Source organism: Anarhichas minor, unplaced genomic scaffold (assembly GCF_050575085.1).
Source record: "Anarhichas minor isolate MPS153535 unplaced genomic scaffold, ASM5057508v1 ptg000014l, whole genome shotgun sequence".
Taxonomy (NCBI): domain Eukaryota; kingdom Metazoa; phylum Chordata; class Actinopteri; order Perciformes; family Anarhichadidae; genus Anarhichas; species Anarhichas minor.
The window spans coordinates 8,133,936-8,150,956 of NW_027466460.1; the positions used below are offsets into that span (position 1 = coordinate 8,133,936).

At 39.5% G+C, this 17,021-nt stretch overlaps 1 protein-coding gene across 2 annotated transcripts in view; it reads left to right on the forward strand.

Annotated features, from left to right (window-relative positions):
• gstcd (glutathione S-transferase, C-terminal domain containing) overlaps window positions 1-17,021 on the forward strand; it is a 50,114-nt gene that overhangs the window by 16,760 nt on the left and 16,333 nt on the right. The window lies entirely within an intron of this gene.

Genomic DNA, 17,021 nt, shown 5'->3' on the forward strand with positions numbered 1-17,021 from the left:
TCGGATTACATAGCGTTTCTTATGCCGTTTCACTCGTCTCATAATTAATTACTGATTAGTGTTTTTGGCCCTGAGGAGAATGTATAAGTAAATCTCTCCACATGCTTTTTCTTTTGGAGCACAGTCTAACACGCTTTGGCTATTAATATATTTAAAATGTTTCTAATGTAGAGATGACATTTGAGGGAAGATTGTATGCAATCACTTTTCTTCTAGTTGTTGATCATTTTTGACTTTTGCCTTCATAAAGATGTGCTTTGGTCTTACTCAGAAAGGATAAGTGCAGTTTTATGGTATCCCCTGTGCTGGAAAGTAGCAAAGTACATTAACACAAGTGCAATATTGAGGTACTTTACATCCATTTTCTACACTTCTACTCCACTACAATACATTTTGTTCTTTTTACTCCACTGCATTTTAGTTACTTTGCAGAGTCAGATAAATGATACAAAATAGAATTGACAAATACATTAGGATGTATTTTTTATAGGTTAAGATAAGACAGGATAAACAATAATTAAAGTAGCTCCAACTCCCTGTTCTAAAAAGTTAAGCAAAAGCATGCCTTACACTTGCATTCTTTCTAATAGGCAACAGATTGTATAGAAATCTATGAGATGACCCTTATATGCGTATACAAAACTAAATAAAACAAAAATATCTCGACAGAAAGTTTCTCATTATTATTACAGTAAAGTAAACAGATCTGCATTTGTTACACCTATAAAGCAGAGGGTGTAGCAGAAAATAAATGAGTGACACATCCTGATTTGATGAATAATATGTTCCACTGTGGTCCTAACACAATTCAGTAACCCAAATTAGCAACTGAAAGTTCAAAACAGTGACATGATAGTTCATTTGGAAAGATGCTCAGTACATCTGTCGGTTACATTTGCACAATTTGTGGCTTGGCACTTTAGGAAAGACGTGTTCTCACAGAGACTGTTGCTCATTTACAGAATCACAGAGCAGGTTTGAGTGAAAAGCAAGTTGTGTGCGTTTGTTCTTTCATTTTATCTGTTGTTTGTTTTATATATTTTTGAATATCTCCTTCTGTCTGCTTTTCTTCATCTTCCTCTTTTCCCTATTTCTCTGTAATAGTTTACATCTCTTCATTTTGTCTTTCTATATTTTTCTGCGCTCCTTCTTTGCCTGCCTGCCCTGCAGTCTCATTACATTAACCTCTCGCCCTTTTTACTTTCTCCCCCTCAACCTCAGTCCATAAGCACTGCTTTAATATTTTTTATTCATTTTCACAAAGTCATGACAACACAATTAAAGCACTTTACCATTCCCACCACTACATGTATCGCTTTTGTATTTGTTCTTCTCCTCATCCCTAAAAAAATGTATCCTATTGAGATTCCTCATTTTGTCAGCATGGGCAAAAAGAAAAGCTTATTATTATGTTCTGCGTCTGGTGAACACTGTAATAGATTACGTGTCATATATCGGTATCGGTTTGTGCTGTGAGATGCGCTCCTGCTGTGGCAGGGACCTCCCCCAGTGCCCACATCTAATTTGGCTCAAAAGAAGGTTGTGTATGGATTTCGGCATGTGTGTCTCAGCTGTCTGTGTTCAGCGTCTTGTCGTTTAAGAAGTTTACCCTCATGTTTTGTACACCTGCATGGTGTTGGCTTACTGCCATAGGGGTGAGTTGTCATTATGTGTGTGTTTTGTCTGTTTCTGCATCTGCAGATCATTTAACAATAAATATAAATCACCTAAGTTACAGGGGCCGCCATAGCTCTACATTTTTTACATTCTGGTAACTAAAAAGAGCAAACTTTTGCACCCCAGTAGGTCAACAGGTGCGTTGGAGATAGCCTATGGTCGACAATACAGAACAAAAAAGCTTCCGCACACTGTTTTCTTTACCTGCATTAAGAGATATTTTGTGACGTTTCGGCACATAAACCTTCTTCAGGAGACGGATACATTGTCACTAAATATCTCTGAATGCAGGTAAGGAAGACAGCTTGCGGGAGTTTTTTTGTTCTACATTCTGGTAACAATAGTGGCTTTTAAATAAACAATGGACCCATTGCTATGTCCCGCCCTCGAACGCAGACAGACCAATCATAGCGTAGCACCTAATGAATCGACTTTCAACCGGATTTCACGCTAGTGATGGCGAAGCGTTGTGCAATAGCGATACTCGTTACCCGGACAGGGTAAAACCTGTGGCGCTAACATTAGCAGAGTATGTTAGCACATCATTAACTACCGTTAGCACTTCTATGCTGCGCAAGCTATTGAAGGTATACTGAATGTATGCACATGCTGATTTTGCCTTATAATGATTGTAACAATGAATAAAGACCTACCCGGCTGTACAGGAACATTGCTGTTCCTTAATTTCATTGTCTTCTGTCTCGAACACCTGGTGATGTGATGGTTCACTTTTACACTGTGATCTGTAGGAACCCATTTACATTACTGTATTTTAAGTACAGTGTGGGCTCCATGGTAATGTAGCTCTGATTAGTGAAATCATAACAAGAGACAGTCTCTCATATCCTCGCAGTTACTGGCACAAACGTATCCTTTTTCAACATTTTACATTGTTTTAATTGAGTTATTTTGGTTTATATTTTGTGAGATATGTTAACAGACAGAGTTGGCCAAGATAAAGGGGACCTGCAAGAATTGGAGAGTAACAATAGCTACCATGAATAATTTATTTATTTTCCTTTTTTGGTATGCAGGTGGCTCAGTAAGACAGAATAATGATTCATCTAAATCCTGCTCCAATTATTCAAAGGGCACATGTAGTGTTTGTGGTCAATCTGTAATCCCATCAATCTCGTCCCACTTTCTTGAATAAGAATACCTGTGCAGTTCCAGAACATTTGCAGTTATAACATGGAAATACTTATATATTTTGAGACCAAGTGTATACTTTCTGTCACTAAAATACATTTTTATAGCAGATAACACTAAAATAATGAGTCGAAATCTGTCAGAGAGTATTTGTTGTGGAAACGTTCCTTTCAAACACCAGGAGCCTCCCTCTGCAGTGACAATACAAACGTATGCACAGAATCCCTTTATTTCTCTCAATAGAGGGGCCCGGCTTCTGGCAACCCAATGTTTCTGTAAGAAAACCAGGAAGAGCAGGGACACCAGCTGCCTGGAGTCCAGCCAGCCTTTATTTATCCTTGAGTTAGCACTGCAAGGCTAGGGCTAAAAGCCATGCTGCCTGTGAGATTTTACAAAGGTGGCAGGCCAAGAGGCTTTGACACGGCCCTCCACAGATGCCAGCGTTGTGCCACTTACTCCCTGACTTTGACAGCTCCGGCAGAGTACAGAGAGCAAGGGATGCAGGGAACGAGAGTGCACTGAATAAAAAATGGACTACTTAGTGTGCAAGAGCAATAGTGGGGGGCGGTTTTCAGGAGACACAACAGCTGGAATTAAGCATTTTGTACACTTTCTTTTTTAGAATACATGTATTTCATTCATACTGTTGTTTTAAGTATTTTGTATACATTGAACTTAGTGCTGAAGAAGAGGGTAGACCATAACAGAACATTCTGCTCCTTCTTATTAATTACAGTTGTGCATCAGTTCAAAATAATTGATTTGATGATTTGATTATTCTGTTGTGCTTAAAAATATTGTACTTGCAGAATCGCGAGGTAAGCAAATGACAATGCATCAATTACTTTCTTTAAATTTTTTTCTGTTCATACCCGGAAGTTTGCGTGCCATACTTACTTCAGAGATCTTTTTTCCAAACCCAGCCAGAGACTCGCACCGCAACAATATCCTTCCAATAGTCTTCCAATCAAAGCGCTTTAACACTACCGTATTTTCCGCACTATAAAGCGCACCGGATTATAAGGCGCACCTTCAATGAATGGCCTATTTTAGAACTGTTTTTATATATAGGGCGCACCGGATTATAAGGCGCATAGAATAGAATAGCGTCGTAAGCGTGTCTCTTGAAAGGTGCCATTTTGGGGTCTTTATACACACAAGTGGTGTTGGACTAGGAGTAAGCACAGTACCGGTGTTTACCGCGGTGCGGCTTTGTAGTTTACCAGTCGTACTGAAACATTTTGACAGAGCGCCGTGTACAACCAGTATGGATCAACCAATTAACCAATTGATCCATATATAAGGCGCTCCGGATTACAAGGCGCACTGTCGTTTTTTGAGAAAATTAAAGGCTTTTAAGTGCGCCTTATAGTGCGGAAAATACGGTACATGTCATCATTCACCCATTGACACCCATTCATGATGGCAGGGGCTTCCATGCAAGGTGCCACCTGCCCATCAGGACTATCCAGCATTCACACAACATTCACACGCCATTATGAACATCTCGTTTTGTGATTGTTTTGGCCAAAACATGCAATATTATCTTGATAAATGTTCAAATTAATTGAAATATCTGAGTTATCATTTGTCATTGAGGTCTCTTAAGCCACCTTTTAAAAGCATCTTTTCAGTTGAAAACATTTATATTCCAGATATGTCACTATAGTTCACAATAAATACTCTGTGATAAGGGAAACCATCGTGTTGAATGGAAGGGTTGGAGAGGCTCTCTGTTGTGCTTGTTTTCGGTTGTTTTGACAAGTCCAGTGAAGTGAAACGATGTGAAAAGGCCGAGGGTCTCCATTTAGACACTTTGACATGTTACAACACATACCGTATTATTGGCTTAAGGGTAATACTTCTTTTTATGGGTCTGTCCAAAGAATGTCTTCTAATAATCTGTTGACATTAGTCTTTATTTCCTGATAACAACTACATTGATTCATAGTAATTATGGGGTAAATAGACAGTCTTTTGTTGATGTCCAGAAACAAATCTTTGAAAGAACAGGAAATTAACAACTAAATTGAATGAATGTATTAAGTGTACTGCAAAACCAAACACTATCTTCTGTGCTCAGTATCAGATTACATCGTTCGTTCCAGGAATCTTATGAATTTTAATATCAGTTCCTTTAAGGGAAATTATAGCAAACTATGGGATCGGGAAATAAAGCGTTAGGTTTGCTGGCATTTTCATTTTTGATTTATTCATCAATTTGTGTCTATCCAAAGCTGAAAGTTGTTCTTTTGATTGACAAGCATTATACAAATCTCAATGGATTAAATCAACACTGGCACGAAATATAACAAATTAGCAAATCTTTGAATTTAAGACATTGTTACCAGCTGACATGAATTCATCATCAAAATTGACATTTATAGAATTTTCTTTTAATTGACTAATAAATAGTTTGACAAATAATTGTAACCATACCAGCATTGATTCAGATTTTCACTGTGATAGTGTATCTAAAAGTGCGAAGCGTGTTGATGTGACGCTCTGCACACGTGTCAAGGTCGTACTTGGATGTACTTGGACCCGCAAAACGGATGTCTCTGTTTGGTTGTATTCCCGTTTTGCAACAAAACCGTGCAGACAAATTAGGTATGTGCTCTGACCTGTAAGTGGGACCATGGGAGTTCCGTGATTATGCAGAGCTCTCGCCTACAGCTACGTCTGCTCATGTTTTGACAGACATTCCAAAGCTGTTGAAGGATGTGGACTGAGAGGTTTTTTCCTCTTGTGTTCGTCTTCATTAGCTTTCGTTTTTCTTGTCATCACAGTCTTACGCAAACACATTGAAAAATTTCAGCAACTGCTGCTGTGTAAGCAGACTTTTTTTTTTTTTTGCCAACAATTGGAGCTTTGAGAATTGTGAATGTTTTTTTTGTTTTTTTCTACTTCAAGCCTACTCAACAAGATTATATTTAGTTGCTGCTCTGTGTTTGGCTGTGCAGCCTCAAACCTTTCTAAATACTTCACAGCACAATTGCAGATATCTTGTGTGGTGTTGCAGCCTTCAGGAATGTTCCTCCGAATATTTACACTGCCAGAAAAGGACTGTGAATTTAGATTTCTCTCCTGTCATTAATTAAGGTCAACATTCTGCAGAAAGTTCATTTCCTCATGCTTCGGTCCGCAGTTTTTCATGATGAACGTGTTGTCAAACGCAAACTTCTCTGCGCCAGTGCAGACACTCTCAAGTGCCAACAAGCCATTTCAAATTATGGCAACGACATTGCGAGATGCCAGCAGTAGTCAATGCCAAGGTAGAACTAAAACACTGCCAGCAAGATATTGCAGCCATTCCTAAAAGCAGGAACGCGTGCCAGAACCTTGTCACATACAAATATATGTTCCAAAGAGTTTAGGTGCCTTAAACTCTTTGGAACTGTACTAAATCAATTTGCGCCCCTCTACAAAAATGAATGTCATGCAATGCAAATCCAGCACTGAAGAGATAATTTCATTTGAGAGAAAACTGTTTCTCCTTTCGTACTTTCACATCGAGTAGCCAAGTGCACACACCAACAAACTCCAATGAATTGATGGAAAACATTAAACATTCAGTCACAGCTCATTGGCCCATTTTGTGTTGTTTCGAAGGTATTCAAAGAATACTTTTGAAATATGTTCCACTTAAAAGGACCACTGTGTATTTACTGACTGTAAGTAAGGAAGCAAGCACAAGTGTGTAATTCGACTTTTAATGTTGTAATGTTGCCGCGTTTAAAGAGTTAACTGATTATCAGGGTCATACATTGTAGAAATGCTTTTATTTTTTTAAATTAAAGGAACCTTGAGAGATTTTTTCATAGGGAAAGTCACAATTTGATGAAGTAAGGTTCTTCTAAGACAGTGCCATGTTTTTAAGCCTTTAGTTTTCCTTGCATTTGCATTTGTCAATATTTTCGTAATCCATTATACCTTTGTTACTGTGCTCCAGGCAGTTTGTTTATCCAGTGGTAAGGGGCACTCCTTCGCTCTTTATTTGTTTGCTCAGTTTACTCCTGCAGAGCCCGTGTGTGCAGTTAACAGCACTTAGGGAACAGCATTTTACACTCTTCCAGCCACTTAAAGGAAATAAAGCATGCTCTCTCACACCAGGCAGTTCAACAGGAGTTGCGGTTGTATTAGTCAGCCTTTAATTTGGCGCATGGCAAATTCACATACCGTAGTCAACGTATGCATTCAACATCTAATTCAGCGGTCACAAAAACACTGTGCTGCTGCAGGAGTCAGGTGTTAACAGGTTGACTTTTAAAGCCAGTAAGCTTTACTTTTAATCTCTTCAGTCCTGCTAAGAGCTCCCACACCGCCCTTGCACTTGATTTTATGAGAAGCTGCATTGTTCTGAACAGCAGCCATGATGAGCAAACATTGTTTTTGATCCTCGAAAGGACAAACAAACTTATCCTTTTGTGAACTGACACACTGGTACATTCATGACTACTTGATCAGGATGCAGGCATCCAAACATGAGATGATTAGATGAGCTGCAGAAGTCAGGCTGAGAAGATAATGATCCACCACACCTTCCTGTTTCTCCACTCATGTACATGTACATAGCGTGCCCCTGTGCTTTCATGAGTGCTTGGATACGGCCTGATTGTGTATGAAACTGAATGCTTTAGTCTTCAAAGAAATCTTGCTTACTTCAGATGCACACGTCTCCTTTCCCACTAGTGACCCTTCTCAAAGTTTCTTCTTGATTTATTGACCTGCGCTTTCGCTAATTTGTTTTCGTTAAATTGGCTGTAAGGTGTAAAATAAAATATGAGCTCATTAAAAAATCATTAGACTTGACTTCTTCTGATCGCCACATCAAAGGATGAACCAGAGTCTTATTCATACTAAAATACTAGCTACTAAATAGATTCTGACTGTCAATATTATGTCATAAAATGTATTAATATTCTACATGTACAGCTGCCCCAAACTGTTTTCTATTTATACATATTATGGAAAACTCAAAGCAGTATTCCATATCAGCCTGAATCGAGATGATTGTAATTTTACCAGTTTGCAACACCTGCTGTGGATAAAGACTTTTTGAAAATAAATAAAAGTGGCAATCCTAATTTGTGCTTCATAGTCATTAACAACTCACACATCAATGTATAAAATTTCTCTGCAACACCAGTTGATTTAAGACCGTCTTATCAGGCTCGCCATCTTCTAACATGACACCCTGCGACATCGTACTTCCTGGTGGTTGACAGATGACTCTGTCTGGGACATTTCTGTGGTAAACACGTCTGGAGATGATTTACATCCAGGAATCTGTTTCCTCCTTGACTGCAAAATGCGTAACATGAGCCGACAGATAACTCCTATAGGTTGCTGGACACTTTTGGGTCTGCGTAAGTCTGGTGTTCACAGCTTAGACAGAGATGTGGAAGCTTTCTCGTCTCTACCATTGTATAAGAGCTGCTACTTTCTCTGTTCAAAGAAGCCGTGTACTGTTGTGAACGCGTAATAAGTTTGTCCTCAAATATAATTCCACCCCCACTCTTTCAAATGTAATTTCCTGAAAACAATTTTCCCTTATATTTGGACCAGTATGCCAATAACTATGAGTCGGCAATCAATTCTCGAAACAAACATGAAATCCAAATGATCAACTCCAAGTCATAAATTTAACAACATAATCTAAAGTAGAATCTTAGACCAGTCCTCCTTGTGTTTGCTGTTTAAACCAGCATATCCTCTGGAATATGTTGGCTGTCGGATCCTGCAGAGACCCAACAGAGGCCCCCTGTACCACAGCAATGTGTTTACATTCTAATCTGTGTGATGGACCTGCTTGATAAGACTCTGGGCACTTCTGCAGCATCAGGAGAAAAGGGGAGAGCTCAGGAAAACTCATTTTTTTGATACCAAGACTCCTATATCAATAGTTGTTTATTGTTAAATGTTACGCGCCACCCGCCACGACAAATTCCTTGTAGGTGCAAACTTCCTTGGCAATAAACGGTTCTGATTCTGATTCTGATTACTGGTTCTGTCACATCTGGCTTTGTGCCAGTAATTATTCCTGATGGGGTGATGCCCGCGCCCCTGTTCATAAACACCCAACAACATCAGATTGTTCTGCTTTTGGACTGTGGAAGGAGATTAAACTCAAAAATCTTTCAGGAGAAAACTCCTGAGCCCCAGATGACAACCGACTTAACATGCTAACAGAGGAGGTGAAGGAAACATAAGATGGAGGAACTGCAAAGGAAAGCTAGAATTTTGGTTGGCTGATATGTTCGATGGAAATACGTAAATCTCTTTCCGCTGCAGGCAAATATAAATAGCCACAGAATATTGTAATTATATTGTGTTAAAACCTAGTCTCTACTTCCGTGTTCACTGCAAAAAAAGTATTTGATTTTGTTCGGAAATGAGTGTCTTCAAATGAAACAAGAAAACTGAAATTTGGATTGGAAACAAGTAAAAGAATCTTGACACGCTGGTGGATTTTTGGTTTTGCTTGTTGCAAGAAAACAACATTTTACTATTCAATAACTGTTGGCCAAATATTGCATCTTCTTTGCCAGTACGTTCCACTGTAATTGTCTGTCTAATACAAACGGAGGATTATATTCCATGATGCCAAGTTTCAGTTTGAAAAGAGTCGTTGGCCCTGCTTACACTTGTCTTGTCAATGCGACTTTTGTCACTCAATCATGCCAGGACGCATTAACTGTCTGCTCCGAGATTGGATCTTGCTCGCATTGAGATCCGATCAGCTAGACCACATGCCGAGGTGGCCTGGGTCGCATTGAGTTCATATCTCAGTGAGGTGTGGAAAGCATGTTGGCAAAATCCAGTCAATTTATCAAACATAGCTCTTAACATGAGTTCCTCTCCTGAGCGAGAGCAAAGGCAAGATGAGGGAAAACCACGACTGAAGCACAGCTGAGACGAGCTGCTTAAGTCGTGTAAAGTTACTGCTGATGAAAACTCAATATTTCCTGATTTTGCTGGTAATATTACAGGGTGGAAGAGTAAGCAGCAAAAATAACGAAGAATTTATAGGAAACTAAATGTCTTTATCCACAGCATTGGGGCTCAGTGGTAGAGCAGGGTCGTCCTTCAATCAGAGGATCGGCAGTTCGATCCCCAGCTCCGCTAGTCCATCTCGATGTGTCCTTGGGCAAGACACTGAACCCCAAATTGCTCCTGCAGGCTGTTCCTGCAGGGTGTGAATGTTACTTAGTCCTGATGGGCCCCTGCCATCAGTGTGTGAATGGGTGTGCATGTGTGCAAAATCCAGACAATTTATCAAACATAGGATATCACATCCTCCTCCCCCCCCTACACGGGAGTTCCTCTCCCAAGCGAGAGCAAAGGGAAGAGAGGAGAAAATGTGTCAACTGTGGACACACGCATGGAAACACACAGCTGAGTTCTGATCTGGGGCATCCGATCAGAAACGTTGCATTGAAAAGACAAGTGAATCCACCTTTTTGTAGTCCTTCATCTCCTGTAACATGGTCTCAGACGTTTGACTTGACTTGTTGTCTCAGTTGTTTACCCTCTCAGTGGTAATTTATGCATGATTATTAGCATTTTTATGTATTCTTGGCTTGATGCAAAAAAAAGATAATGTCTGACTAATTGCTGAAACATTGTAGCTCCTCCTCAGTCTTGTACAGTGTGATGTGAGTAATGACAGAAGGAGAGTTGAGCTAGCTGTCCACCTGTCAGCAACTTGTCTTGCTACTGGATCATTTGGGCTACGTGGATGACAGTTGCAGGTAGTTTCTGCCACACTTGTGATTGCTGCGTCGGTTTATAAAGCGGCTGGCAGACTGTAAACCCAGTTGGGACGCATGAGACAAAATGTCAGGGGGGAAAAAGAAATCCCTGTGCAGATAGGCCTCTCTCCTTCTGAGCTCTTTGTGAATTACATGGTCTGTGATTGTTTTTCTCTTGCGGCGAGTTGGAGCTGGGATGTTGATGTTTGTTCCGTTACATTTCAGTCTTTTGAGCTTCATTTCGATGCAGTTGTGGTGTTTATTGTCATTGAGGCTAATGGTAGATGACACGTAACAGCTTATTGTTAAGCTGGCAACATTGGCCTCATGTCATTATTTTGCTTATTTTGATGGGATGGCCAAACTTTTTTGATTGTGGGCCATGTACAAAATAAATATTAGGAGTCACAAGCCAAACAATAGTGAATGTGTAGTTTTCAGCCAGTTACACTGCAGGAAAATGTTTCTAGACCAGGAAACTCCATGTGCCATCTAGATAACTACACAGCAATACACAACAGTTTAACTATTATAACACAAGTATGTGTGTTTATCTGTAAATTACCAAATTCCTATATTGTTTTCTGTTCATTCTTCTTCAAAGATTCCGATGCAAATTTAAATGTCAAATGTAAATTCTCTAGGTCGAATATTTAGATGTAACAAACAGAACCATCAGAAGCGGTAAAATAGCGTTTTCTGTTCCAAGAAAATAATTTCACAAAATGTAGTTGAATCTAGTGTTTAAACTAGGAAGTTCAATGTACGTACAATGCAATTTATTAGAAATATGCTCACGCCATATTTTTTAAACCGTAGCTTGTCCACCTCAGGGATAGGGAGACCATCCTTCAATCAAATGGCCTGGTGGCCTGATGTCCTGCATTGACAAATAACTCCCCTGCCTTGGCGACTAATACTGGGACATTGATAACTGTGACAGCTGCATTGAATTTATTTCGTGCTTGAAGGTTGACAGGGCTACCTGCAGAGGACCACAGTGAAGGTTCACATACACACAGTCCCTCACAAGCCACTGATGGCCCTTCCCGTAGTGCCACCAGCAGGATTACCTTTTGGGTTTTGCTTGAATTCCTCAACAACTACTAGATCCGGGGGAGCCAACATGGTGCCGTGAGCGCCTGGTGGCCCAGGCACGCTCTTTAAATAGCATGAGTCATGGTAGAGTCATTCAAAGTGTTTTTTTCCTGATGGATTGGCACACAATTCTGTTAAAAATACTATAAAAGTAACGTACACCAAGGGGAGTAGTGAGGAGCTGGTCACTAGAAGTAGACTTGAAAGATAGAAACGAGTGCTACACACTCTGCCACCATGTGCTTTTATTTTTTATCAAGATAACATTTTGACCCTCAGGCCTTCTTTAAGATCAACAATCGTAGGTAGTCACAGGCACTGATGTGTTGTATAGGCCACACCCTAAAAACCCATCTGATGGTGATTAGATATTCATGCTCCACCATTGAGGGGAGAAAAAACAATCAAAAGGCCTTCAGCGAATCAAATTAGTTTGACATTGGCGGGACTTCCTGTGTCGTACTATAATTGTTGATCTGGAAAAAGGCCTGAGGGCCGAAACGTCAACTGCATAAAACACAATTTGAGCCAAACATTCATGGCTTCTGCTTTCCAGAGGACTAAAGACTTTAATGATCTTTAATGACTTTTTATCTCGTACTTGTGTTTAGTTGTTATAGCAAATGTTGGCAGTCTAACAAGCTGAACTAAGATGGTGAACATGATAAACATTATACTTGCTAAATGTTAGTATTTAGTGTGTGTAAAATGTGTGTTTTAGCTGTCTAAATGTAACAGTCTATTTGCCATATATAGATATAGAGTGTTTTGCTTTAACTTAACATTATTGTAGTTATTGCTGGTAGCAGTTTTAATAAATAATAATGAATTCATATCAAAATATGTAACGATTATTAACTCAATTATGAATCATAAACCCATAAATTAGTATAAAAAGAATGATGTACTCATAAGACATCATTAATACAAGTTAGAGAATTTAACTTTAGATTAAATTTAGGACACCAACCAATTTTTGAAAAATAGGCAAAACTATTATTTATAAAACTTTTTTATGAATTAAATATTAATTAGACTAACTACATAACTAAACTACTAAACAGAAAATAAATAAATGAATAGAATAAATAAAGAATATGATGAAGAATACAATGAATAACGATGATGCAACAATATAATGAAAAAGCATTGCATGTCACCAGGTAGAATCAGTGACTCATATCTTTAATTGATGTCTGTCAATTAAATTCATCGTTTTACGTTTATATATTAAATTTAGCTCAAAAAAATGTTTGCAGCGTTCAGCAGTGGAGAGTTTGAAGCAATTTTATACTCGTTTTAATTTTAATTTAATTTAGATCTTTCGGTCTAAAGCTTATGGATCTGTTTTATGAATATTTCTATCCAAGATTATTTTATGATCTGACTTAAATGTATACAGCCTAGAAACATCAAACTCATTTACATCTGGAAGCTGTGTTGTTTTCACCTGACGGTTGTGACGGGCAGATGGGAGGTTAAGCTGTTTGGAGTGGCGGCTGTTCTTAAGTGGACATCGCTGCATCTTGTTGGATAATAGTAGTTTGTTAGAATCGCATTCTTCCATCTCTCGCTCTTTGGCAGTTCGGCTTTCTCTGGTATCCTCATCTCCATACCTCTCTCCTTCTCAGCAGGATGCTGAATCATCTTATCACCCCCCCCTTTGTAGCTGCGGGGGTCGTTGTGTTATCTTTGCCAGTTTATTTTTCTCAATAGCTGCTGGAACAAATCTTCAGCACGTTGGTGCATCGCAGGTCAGAGCTGCATGGCACATTAGACGGCACGGGATGGCTGTAGTCGACGGGTCAGGAACACAAGGCCAGAGAAGAGGTAGAACCGTCAGAGCCGCGAGGGAGAGATCTGGCCTGCAGGATTCAAACTTATCAAATATTTGTGGTATTTTAGAAACAAGCTTCTTTCTTCTCAGGTCAGCCGGAGGTCCCCTCAGCTTGTGTAGATGTGTCGGCTCGCAGTGGGTCTTTGAGCCTGCAGAAGGACAGAACTGCCCGCTTCCCCCACCTCCCGGGCCTGATGGGGAGGGGGGGGTGGGGGATCAGCGTCAAAGTCCAGAGTCGAAGTAGAAGAGAGAAGAGCGGTGTCCTCCGACGTCTTCTTGCTTTATCTTCTTGAGATGGGGGGTGCAGTGTATGGCGGGAGCAGCTAACCACTCCCATTCTAACACTCTCTTCTTATTTAATTTAACCTTATTTTGCAGAATTAATACTAGTCAACTGCGTAGTCTATTTAATTCTTCTATATTTGACAGCTTGCCTATCTCAGCTGCAGAACAGTACCAAACAGTGATTATCATGGATGTAACTAATTATATATGAACTCACCTATTTTCACTGTGGTAAATGTCAAGCTGGCACAATTAATGTATAAAGACACACTATAATAAGGCAGTAATGTATGATGAGTTTTGTATGACTACAGAACAAGATTAGAACAAATGCAAAAAAAAAAAAACAGTTAAAAGAGTAAAGTGAATTTGGTTACGCTGAGGTAGATTCAAAATATAAGTAAATACAAGGATCCAACTATAAGCTCAACCGTACATTCAGGTACATGTTGTTTTGCATCAAGACTCGGACTCAGATGTGTCCCTGTGTCCTCTCTGCTCCTCAGGGATGGAGATGCTCATAAAAGGAGAACGGCGATGTCATAAAACCTTCAGTGAGTTTATCCAGGCGTGTGGTAGTCCGACCACTTAGTGCCCTATGGGTCGTGAGAGCAGTTCCTGAAAGGAGTTTATTAGTTAAGATTTGGGAACAACCCAAGTAACAAGTGTGGTGGAAAAAATGCAGACATTTTGAACATTCAGAAACCTCGTCATTGAACATGATATAGCGTTTTTCACAGTCATCCACTATCGGCATTCTGTTCAGTGTGTTGAAAGTCAATGCAGAGATCCTCCTGAGAGACGACTGATTATGAAGTTTCATGAAGCCCATAGGGGAGCTGCTTGTCTGCGCGTCGTGTCTGTGTGACCCTCTTAGCAAAGAAGCGATGTTTGAGCAATACCTTATGGGCTCATTACCTGTGAGGCAGCGGGCAGGGTCAACGGATACATCTAGTCTGGAACTTAATATGATTCCTACAGCAGTAGAAATTGAGATGTGAATGAAGTAAGCATCCATATTACCCCTCTTTTAGTTATGTGACGTATAGCCTAGAATTTCCAGAATTCAATATTTGTTTTCATGTTAGGGTGTAATTCAAAAATACTGATACTTTTATTTGAGGACTCAAAGGAGAAATAAAGAATTTTAAGAGAATAAGTAACACATTTTATGTCTTTTTTTTCTCTTAGGTGTCTGCTATAAAACTTTAAGTGAATTATATTGCAGGAAGATCCACTTTGTTTTATTGGTTAACATTTGAAATTCAAGAACATTTCAAGACATAATAAAATATGTAATTGGTTTTGTTAAGCCTATATGGATCTGTTCAGTAATCTCTACAGTGCCTTTTCACTCTTGTTCTTCTTTTCACACCTCTACTCTGTTTGATACATTATGATTTTCATCTGAAATTGAGTCTATTAGATGCAATAAAGGCAACCCAGGGCGTGAACTTTTAAGAGCTCTATTATTCTTTTCCCTGAAACCACATAAAGAAATGAAATTAGAAACACAGGGAGAGGTGGACTGGCATGTAGTTAGCTCTGCTGCTGCCACCCACTCAGTCCTATGTAGCTGACGGGTTTCACACCTGGTGACCTTTCATCAAAGGTCTTGTTTCACTAGAAATGCATCAGGATCAATGAAAAAGTTTTCTTTTTAAAAAGAATACTGTCTACACCTATTGCACTTCAGTTTAGTTTTGTTCCAACTTGTGTAACTGACTTCAATCCCTTGTAGCTCTGCACTCTGCACCATATGACCAGCTCTGGGAAAGTGCCGGATACACTTACTGCCTTTTAAACACTGCAGATCCTTTGTGTGGCCTCAAACACGTGCTTTCACTGTAGCTCACAGCTACGACGACAACAAATCAAAGTTTGCAGGGATGGTTTAAAAAATATGGATATTTGACAAAACCCTGTAAATTCAAGGTTTTGGGCTAAACAAATGGCTATTATCAATTGTTTTGTATTAGCAATGGATCACATGACTACTTGTATGTGAAAGTATCCACAAATAGTTATCACTCAACTCTGGAGTTCCCCTCAGCTCTGTGAAGCTGTACAGCGTCTTTCAGCTCATTGTTTTGAATATCAAGCCCACATCTTCAAAGTAAACAAACTAAACTCAACATAATTTACAAATCATTCAGTTGTTTTTCCAGAATATTTGCAATTTGCACTAGTTTTACAGAAATGTATAGAAACTAATAGACATTATATGCTTTGTGTGTGTGTGGACATGTTGCATACACACACAATCTCTTCATAATATATAAATGTTTATGTTTACTCATGTTCAGCTTTGTCGTCCTTGTTGTTTAGCTGTTGAAACAAAAGAAACAGAATCCGATTCCTCGTGTGTGTGCTCCTTACCTGGCCAATAAAGCGGACTCTGATTTACTGATTCAGACTCTCACAGCTCTCATAGCGTCGTTTTCATCCGCAGCAGACAGCTGTTTTCAGCAAATAGACCTGCTAAGTATCACCAATTCAAATTAACCCTCATGTTGCTTCACGTCTGTTTGATTGCAATATCAATTTGATAAGATAAAGTTGATATATGGCAAAGTGTTACAGCCCCCAAATGCAAAAAAAGAAAAGAAAATCCAATCATTGCAGGTTTAACGTGTTGATCTGCACGTGTTACATTGTTAGGTTATTCCATTGGTCCACACTAAACCACATCTTTGATTCTATTTTCATTTCTGCCCACTCTATATTGCAATTGTGTTAAGATGCATCAAAAGGCCTCTATGCCGAAGCCCCTCTGGAGCTGCAGATACATAGCAGTGCCTGCTCCCATGTGAGCTACTCATCCAAATGGAGAACAGAATCTTGTCAATGACATCCCTGCTGTTTTTCTGTATTTAAATTCATCCCTCAATGTCTTCATTGTGCTCTCCCCACAACTGGGATCAGCTCAATAACAGCCTAAATAACGACGCTATGAAATGTACTCGTCGGTGGAATGAAAAGTCCCGCTCTCTCTACCCTCCCCTGTTGCCGTATACAAAGCAGTGTGAGCAGGAACGTGAGGGAATAATATTTTTCTCTGTTGTGGATACGAGGGTGTGACTGTGGGGCAAATGAAACACTCATCACTCTAGATTTATGGACCAGAGACGGCACAGGCACAGCGTGTCGACGGCTCACTGCCGACGTGGCGTGCTAGCAGACGGGTAATGAAGATGCAGGAGACGGAAATGTGCTTTGAG